The sequence below is a fragment of the Engraulis encrasicolus genome, chromosome 13 (assembly GCF_034702125.1).
Source record: "Engraulis encrasicolus isolate BLACKSEA-1 chromosome 13, IST_EnEncr_1.0, whole genome shotgun sequence".
Lineage (NCBI taxonomy): Eukaryota > Metazoa > Chordata > Actinopteri > Clupeiformes > Engraulidae > Engraulis > Engraulis encrasicolus.
The window spans coordinates 38,075,253-38,083,105 of NC_085869.1; the positions used below are offsets into that span (position 1 = coordinate 38,075,253).

At 43.6% G+C, this 7,853-nt stretch overlaps 1 pseudogene; it reads left to right on the top strand.

Moving 5' to 3' along the window:
- LOC134460519 (uncharacterized) overlaps positions 1–7,853 on the top strand; it is a 35,381-nt pseudogene that overhangs the window by 24,526 nt on the left and 3,002 nt on the right.

A 7,853-nucleotide genomic window follows, 5' to 3' on the forward strand; every position in this document is an offset into this window, starting at 1 on the left:
GCAGGTGCCGTGCGCGTGTGTGTGGTGTGATTGTGTGTGTGTGTGTGTGGCCATTGGCCATATTGCTCCACATAACGACCCGTCTGTGGGTGTCTAATAGGGATCAGTGCAATATTGTCTTTAATACAATTCATCCATATTGTATTTTGTAATGTATTAGTATTTGTCCCTTTGCATCACCACTGCATATTTGCACATTTGTATTCACCTGATTATTGACCAGTCTGACTATTGTATTTGTGATGTGTATGGACTGAAGAACTCTCTATGGAATATGGACTGTTGTATGCTTGTGTGAATCCATGTGATTGTTCTTGATGTCGGCCTGATCAGCCAAATCCCCATTTTGTACATTGCCTTACATTTTTATGCATTGTGAAAAGAGAATAAACACTTGAACTTGACTCCTGCCTAGGAGTGCTCCGAACCTGTGTCCTGGTTTACTAATTTGGGGGGTAATTTCACTCCTAGGTTGTCTTCCCCCACCCTAGGTGGCGTAGTCGTGCAAGAGCTGAGTTGAATTTAATTAACTGTTTACGTGCCACTGTTACATATAGGCCAGGGTAAGTTGTGGATCTCCACACACATCTATTTAACTTTTATAGTTATTCCCGGTTTCTAACGTGAGCCGTATTTGTACTTTCCTTTGCCTGGAATTACGCGTGGGAGAGGGCAGGCTCCGCGGCAGGTGTGTGTGAAATCCCAGTGCGCAAAGGTGGGTATTGTGGCCGCGCGTTCATCATTCAATGTGTTAACTTCCTCTCGCGTTGGTAATTGAAGCCTTTGTGTTCGTAGTGCGCACCAGCCGTCTCCAGGACGAGGACGCAATTTGGGATGCCCGTATACGCCGCTCCAACTGCTGTTTTGTCTGGAGAAGAGTTTGATTTTCATTATTTTCTGTTTATGTTTTATTTTGTTTGTACATGTGGCGGGGTTTGTTTGAGCTCATTGAGCTTTTTGGCTGCGTCACCCGCCTTCATCCATCTGCAACGCGCCTATTGGGCTGTGTGTGCATCAGTCACTCATTCTAGGGAAAACGGCTCTGGTGGCTACGTCCACGCCTTCATATCCAGTAGCTTAGTGTGTGCAGTGACTTATCTACATTTCCTTTTGAGTTTTGCATGCTTATGTTGCAGTGGTTTCGCTTTTCTTTCCTTTATTTTACTTATGTTTTTGTGTGCTTTGATTGCTGGGATTTGAGATACATTTTCTCTGCTGCTGGTATGTCGGGCGCCATTCGTGATTCCACCTCCTCCTATTAACCCCTCTTCTGTGACTGGACTGCGTTACTTCAGTGCATGTGTGTGCACAATGTATGTCTAATTGTCTGTGTTTTATTTATTGAAACCAAGTTTGCACAGTTGAAAAGAAAAATAAAACAGATGTATTTGGGACCCTCGTTTCTGTCTCTGTACAACGAACCTGTTTAGCCTTTCAGTAAATTAATTCCTGGTGATACCACTTACTACCACCAGGCGTAGTCGCTATATTCCACTTTGCTACACATGCAAAGGATACAACTACTTGTTCACACGATAGGCTTAGCAAGACATACTGTATTGCTGCATTGCCGCACCCCTAGAGGGCAAGGTGTGTGTCCTGCATGGTGACAGCAGTGTGATAAGGAGACATTAGAGGACTTTAGACCTTTAGAACCCCCCTGTTCACAGAGATAGGAAGACCTGGTGACACACACACACACACACACACACACACACACACACACACACACACACACACACACACACACACACACACACACACGGCAAAGACAGCCCATCTCTACTGTACTTGAAAAAGTCATGGGCGTGTTTCTGAACCGACAGACGAGAGACCAGTTGCATCACAAACCACAGTTTGGTATTCATTTAGTATCTTTTGTCTCAGCCTCAAGATGGCTGAATCTGGCTCTATGTTATAAACACGAGAATTTTCACTGTAGTTGTTGTACATTGACGCTCCTGTTCATTTAAAAAAATATATATATGAATATTCCTATAGTCCTGCCAGCTCCTGTTGATTCATAATGTTACTGTCATCCTACAGAATTTCCACTGTGACTCGGATAATTACAACACATGTTCAGAATACCTGTACAGAAGAGGTGTGGCCTTTCTGGAAATTCTACTTCGTAACATTCTGCTGTAACGAAACCTAAGCAACATCCAGGTACTTGCTGAGGCTGACACCACAGTTCAACAGCACCACACTTCACTGAGTGTCCTTGTTCTTTCTGGATATTAAACATCCACCACCACTATCATAAGAAAGAAGACTTTAGGGAATTTGAGAATTTCTTCATCAGACATACGGAATGGCTGCCAAGCGTCCATTCTGTGAGCCGGATTTGTCCTGTCCATACTGTCTGGATATCTTTAAAGACCCTGTCATCCTGGAGTGCAGTCACAGTGTGTGTAAAGCCTGTGCAGAGAAATACTGGGAAACAAAAGTGCACCAGGAGTGTCCTGTCTGTTGCAAAAGGTTCTCCAAAAGTAAGCCACAATGTAACCTGGTTTTAAGGAATCTGTGTGAGACTTTTTTAAAACGGCAGAGAGCTTCAGCAGGGGCTGAGGAGCTCTGCTGCAGTCTACATGGTGAGAAACTCAAACTCTTCTGTCTGGAGGATAAACAGCCTGTGTGTGTGGTGTGCCAGACCTCAAAACTACACAGAGGCCACAATCTCAGTCCTATTGATGAAGCTGCAACGGACATGAAGGTAAGAGTGATCAAACAACACTACTGTATGATAACATTATGTAATGCAAAGGCGTCTGGATAGTCAATTACACTAAAGCCGGGCATACACTGTGCGATATTTTCACTCGTGGGTCTTAAGCTTCTGCTCACACTGCACGATGGAATTTCACTGTTTAAAAGTTCACAGCTCACGACTCACGTCCTCACACTACACGAGCCGACAGTCGGATGTGAGCGAAATGCTTCCACCGTACGACGCGACAGGCATGTTTCCCCGGTCTGCAGAGGAGGGAACATGCACACATGAGGTAGTCCACGGGCCACGTGAGTTGTCAGTACCACTCAGAGGGGTAAAAGTTGCTTGTATGTTTTGAAAGGATACATGTCTGAAGTTAACATTTTTGTATGATAACCCTTCTGGAAGTACAGCCAAGTTAGGGTTATCAGCCGTTAAAGTAACACCCCCCCATCAAAAATTAAGGTTTTTAAGATGGGTGCCTGTCTTTCTACTGGCCCTTGTCTAAGACATATAGGGATGGTTAATTTTGTTATATGTGGTATCATTGCGAAGGGGAGACTCTGGGCTTTCATCCGACACCTTTCAAGAACATTTTGGTTAAGTATAGCCCTCCCTGCAGCTCTTCAAACATTTACTCAGACACATTTTTTTTCCATTTTCGCCGATATCATCTCTTGTCTTTTCATACTGTGGCATCAGGGAGCATCAGAGAGACCTATTTTAAACTCTAAAATACTGTCTCGAGTATCAGGAATCTGAAAATGTATCCTTTCACTATGTTATCCCATTTTTAGGGGGTAATTTTCAGTCTTGTATCAGGCATGCCACTTTTTTGTTGCTGTTTCTTTGTGTGCTAATGTCTCGTATAGTCAAGAGGCAAGGCCTTTTTGAGACTTTGTGCAGTTGGTTATCATAGCTTGTTATATATCGTCAGGGAAGCCGACAGGGGGGGGTGGGGGGGGTCAAAAAAGGATGTCTTGTCCCGGGCCCAGGGAGAGACGGGGCCCAGAATTGGATCCTCATTACATTGTATGTATTGAATTTGGAACCCATACACAACATATATGTGGCATGGTTCTACATGTTGCAACACATAAAACATGTAGCTACTGTTTACCAAATGTGAATGGTAAATGGGGCAGGGCTTGAGGCAAGCAGAGGGAGTGAGGAGGAACGTCACCCGAGAACCAACAACGTATCCATTTTTACTCAACAGACGCAGTTCAATATGTCAATACAACAACATTGGCAAAGTAGAAACTACTTATCTAAGATATTGCAACACTGCTTGCAGGAGCAGGGGTGCAGTCACCCTGGAAATAGGAATGGGATGAATGACTGTCAGTCAATCACACACACACACACACACACACACACACACACACACACACACACACACACACACACACACACACACACACACACACACACACACACACACACACACACACACACCAATGCACCAAACAAACAATGCAGACAGTCAAACAGTATAGTGAGTGCTTGTAAGTGCAGGCTGTCTCCGTATTCTCCCGTCAATAGAAACAGGCCCCAAAGGCAGAGTGGATCTCCTCCAGGCACGTGCGCTCCAATACGGCAGGGGAGGCAGTGCCTCACCAACCCTATGAGAATGATGAGAAGCAGCAACTCTTAGCTTGCCTCATCCCGGATTACGCAATCCCTCGTTATCAAGCTTGAGCGCACGCACCATTTTGCTCGTTCTGTGTATGCAACCTGGTAATATTGTATTAAACGGTTTTATACACTTAATAGAAATATGTATGGTGTGCCCTCATTTTCCTGATAATTTTTTACTATTTTCTACGTGTACTATTTTCTATGTGTGATTATCATTTCTTTACTTGATGATGAGCTGTCATTCTCCAACTACATCAACTCGGTCACCCGGACCTGTCGAATCCAGATGTCCAACGTACGGAATATCAGACCTGTGCTGACACAGTATTCTACACAACGACTGGTCCAGGCCACGGTCCTGTCCCGCGTTGACTACTGCAACTCACTCATGACAGGTCTACCTGCTTGTGCGCTAAAGCCTCTGCAGATGATCCAGAATGCGGCGGCACGGTTGATTTTCAATCAACCCAAAAGGACCCATGTTACTCCTCTATTTATTGAGTTGCACTGGTTACCGATCGCCGCCCGGATCAAGCACAAAGCATTGACCCTTGCCTACAAAACCATCACAGGAACGGCCCCAGCTTATCTGAAGGACCTACTAACGCCTTATGTTACTGGAAGAGAACTGCGCTCATCCAGCACAAGCCGCCTGGCTCTGCCATCCAGTCGCTCTAGGTACTCCCAGTCAAGATTGTTCTCCATTGTGGTACCCAAGTGGTGGAACAGTCTCCCAGAGGCAGCAAGACTGAGCACATCTCTTGCAGCTTTCAAGAAACAACTAAAGACATTCCTCTTTCGAGAGAATCTACTAGACTAATGCTTGAACTGGCCTTGCCCCAGGGCAGACTCCTGACATGATGTTTAGTTTAGTTTAGTTTAGTTTAGTTTAGTTTGTGAGTGTGTGTTTGTGTGTGTGTGTACTCGTTATTTACTCTTTATATTAAAAAAAAACAAAAACCAACTAACCCCTCTTTGCAACTGCACTTGTTCTGTATATCTCCTGTGCACTTTGTATTTGCTTGTGATGTTGGCTTGATTATGTCCTCTTTTGAAAGTCGCTTTGGTTATAAAGCGTCTGCCAAATGCAATGTAATGTAATGTAATGTACTCTGAACTCTTTGGCATAACGCCCACTGAAAGATACAGTGGTGAGGCCAGCAACAGTCTGGCCGCAATCTCATTCTGGCATTGAGAGTCTTGCTGGCAGGTACGTCATAGCGAATCTGAAGTTCAGTCGGTCGTGTCATTAGTGTTGGCTAGCTTGTTCACTTTGACTGCTACCATGGAAGTGGATTTCATAACGAAACTAAGAGCTTCAAGTAACAGGAATTAACAGGACAGAATAAGGTAGGAAATCCGTTTCCCCCCTGATGTGCTCGCCGAAGCACTAAGTTTACTATTTGGTGGCAATGTTGTTATCGATGTTGTCTACTTGTCTTCCGTCTAACTAGCCCTCACTTCAAAAGCACCTGTGCTATCCTGTCACCAAGCTAACACCACGTTAAAAAATGCACACCTTTCCTGAATTCATGGTGGGCTGCCCGGGTGGTTTAGTTACCATATGTAATGTGATGTGTGTAGATTCGCTTGTGTTTGTTGGGCATCTGCGTGTGAGTGGAATGAACAGTGAACAGTGTACAGTGCGAGGCAGCGAGAACAGTGTCTGGCTGCGCAAGCTACTTGTAGAACCTAGTAGTAAGCTAACATTTAGCTCCACTAGACAAGCTACATCCAATAGAAATATTAAGCTAGCTCCATCTGTAAAATGTAGCGAACTACATCATTACAAGCTACTTCAACTAGAAATTCAAAATCACAGCATATTTGTATTATTTGGACTGCAAAACTGACATCTAATATGTCTGTTGGATATGATAGACCCATATGATATTTTTGGCCATGGTAATATACCTATGGTCAATCAGCTGGCTTCTTTGCTCTCCTGTCTCCCCCCGGTGTGTGCGCATTTTGCCTCGTCATTAGAGTTTGATTGCGAGTTTTGATACCGGTCTGATGGAGGTAGAGTGACATAGCTCATGAAAATGTCAATAGAAACAAAGGTGTGGACATTCGGGTGTATGATTTGATTGCTCGAGACATTTTTGGGAGATAATAGTCCATGGTCTGGCAACTAGCCGTCTTCCTCCCCTGCCTGTGTGTGCGTGTGTGTGAATGTGTGTGTGCCTGTCGCGTTTGAGAGCTCCATTGGCGCACGGCACGAGCATATGGCAAGCCGTTTTAACATATACAGTTGATGACGATATTATTAGCCCCCCTCCTGAAATTAGACATATCTCTTCATGAATCATTGAGAATGATCATTATTAATAAATGTGTGTTATTCTGGAAACAAATACACCATGGAGATAGTATCCAATAAGTTAAATTTGGACTTTTCCATTTTCACAATGAGTTTAAACAAAAAAGTGTAAAAATGGCCAGGACAAAATTATTAGCCCCCTTATCATTAATAGTCAATACAGTGCCATTTATGAACAAAAATTGACACCAGGCACTTTGATTAGTTGTTAACTATGTTGGCATATGTCCTACCAGGGATTTTGGCCCATTTTTTTCATCGCAAATAGTTAAGCTGGTCCAAATTGCATGGATGTTGAGAATGGACATTCATTTTCAGCACTCTTCAAATACTATCTAAAGGATTGAGGTCTGAACCACTCCATGACCATGGTTTTAGTATCCTTGAAGAACATTTGAACTATTTTGGATGCAAGTTTTGGGTTATTATCTTATTGAAAGATCCAGTGAAGATCTTAGCTCCCTCTATGAGCATATTTTTGCAAGGTCACTTTCCACATTCTAACATAATTTTCAGTTTTTATGGTGCCGTACACCCAAACAAGGTTTCCTGTGGCTGAGGCTGCCACAGAATGATGCATCCACCACCATGTTTAATTGTGGAAACCATCTTATAACAATTCAAGGCCTATCCCTTTCTTCACCTGACAGAAGCAGAATTCATGCATCAAAGCAGGTGCAATTGAATATCATCAGATGAAAGCAGAGACGTTCAAAACTCATTTTTGACTTTCAAATGTTCACAGGCAAAGCTCAATAACACTCTGATATGCACTGCCTTTAGTAAAGGGGTTCTTCTGTGATGATGGCCCCAAAGCCCAATATGATGACAAGCCCTAACAACTGTCTTTCTTGGTGGGGGAAAAACTCCAGGTGAGGCCAGGTCAATAACAATCACCAAGACAGGTGTCCAATGCTTCTTTGGTCTAATGAGGCTAAGTAGTTTCCACAGTTCCACATAGTGGTGGGGCATCAAGTTTAGTCTGTTATTCAGCCTCAGACACAGGGAGTCTGGGTCTGAATCTGGATTGCTAGGTCTTCCAACAACATTGTAACCCAAAGCATACATTTAGATTAGTTCAGAGGTTCTTCAAGGACACTAAAACCATTGATACTGGAATGACCTGCTCAAAGTCCAGTCCTCAATCCCACTGAGAGTCTGTGGTTAATGTCTATG